Here is a 1846-nt window from a genome sequence, read left to right as displayed (position 1 = left end):
GCAGCCCAGGGACACCCGTGGCCACCCTTGGGTGCCAGGATGGGTGGGGGGTGCCCGGCTGGACAGATCTGGGGGGGTTTGTTGTGGTTTTCTTGCATTGCACAGGGTGCTGCTGCCCTCCAGTGGGCTCAGGCTGGAGAGGAGGCTGGAATTCCACACGGATTCTTGGGAAGGAGGAGGTGGGGTTGAGGATGTCCCTTCCCATGGGATGGAGCAGGCGCTGGACAAGGGATCCCACAGAGAAATCCTGGAGCAGGAGAAATCCCGCTCCGCCCCATCCCGCTCCCGACATGATCTCACTGCTCCTGGACCAGGAGCGGTTTGGAGGCAGCTCCAGCCCCTGATCCCTCTAAAAAATTCCAAATTTATCACATTTATTAGCAGTGAGAGCACCTGGCCTGGCTGCAGCGTCCCACCACCAATCCACATCAACGCCATGGGCTAGAAGATTTTTATTATGGAGGGTGAAGCTCCAAGAGCAGGAAAATTTGGAAATTTGGGTGAATCCGTGTGTGTTTTCTGGGCTCTCCAGGATGGGATTTCTAGGATGGGGTTTCCAGGCGGTTTTCTGACCCAAAGGGCCTGGAAATCAACAGTGATTTTAAAAATCCCCCAATTCCTTTTTCCATCTCCTCTCTGGTCATAAGAGCTGCATGAGCTGATCCCAGTCCAGGATATCCAAACATTCCTTATTTGCTGATTCTCCTGGAGCTCCTCTCTGCATGGAGAGACTTCAATTTCTTGGTAAATGTTATTTTGGCCCTATTTTTTTGTGGTTTTGACCATGTTTTATCTTACAGGACCTCTTTGCCTCCTGGTCAAGGTGGAGAAGACGAGCATGGAAAGATCCAGCTCCGTGGATTTCAGGAAAGAAGGAAGGAGCACCAGGCTCTTGCTGATGGAGCACAGATCCCATCTGAGCACACGTCACCAGAGGGGGAGGCGATCCCGGCTCTGGAGTCACGAGTTTCCCACATCCACTGGACGTGGGTGGGAAAAAGATCTTCTGCAGCAGAATGATTTCACTGTGGGTGGCTTCCAAAACCTGGCACAGGAGGGCTGGTGGAAGAGGAAACTCCTTAAATTCCAAAATTATTCCCCCCCAAAAAAGCTGGATGCTGTTTTAACCCTGACTTGGTAGACAGGATAAAAAACCACTCCCACCACCTTCCATAAATAAATCCTATTTTGAAAGTCCTGGGCTTTTTTTTTTTCCATTTACAGGGGTTTAAAACCACCTTTCTCCTGTGGGATGTGTGTTCCCATAATCCAGCCCCAAACCCATGGGTTTGGTCATCCTCCCAGGATGGTGGGGAGGTGGTGTCCAGGTCCCAAGGGAAAATAGGGTGTCCCATGCCAAGGATTTGCTGCCTTCCAGCCTAAAATTCCCATTGATGAACTTTTCCATAGAAAAGGGATCAGAAACCCGTTATGGAACAACAAAAAAAAATGCAGTTTAAAACCTGCTGTGTGTGAAGCAAAAATTACTTTCTTGACCAATTCCTTTATTTTTTCCCAGGGGAAAAGCCCTCACGGGGATCCAACCTGAGCCCCACCCTTCCCTTCCCACGTGACTTCCATGAAGTGACAAAGCCACCATCTCCCATTGCATCCCCCTGGAGCTGGAGACCACGGCTCACCAAATTCAATTTGGATGCTTGGTTTTCCTTGGAGCAGCCTATCCTGGATCCAAAGGGTCTCTCCCAACCTCAACAGCTCCAGATTTGTGTAAAAATGACCCAAAATTGACACTTTAGGAGCATCAGCCAGGGCTTGTTTCCCATCGAGGGTGGTGCACCCCTAATTCCCAACAAAAGTGCTACAAACTGGATTTGAATCAGTGCTT

The sequence above is a fragment of the Poecile atricapillus genome, chromosome 2 (genome assembly GCF_030490865.1).
Source record: "Poecile atricapillus isolate bPoeAtr1 chromosome 2, bPoeAtr1.hap1, whole genome shotgun sequence".
Lineage (NCBI taxonomy): Eukaryota > Metazoa > Chordata > Aves > Passeriformes > Paridae > Poecile > Poecile atricapillus.
This window is presented reverse-complemented; position numbering follows the sequence as displayed.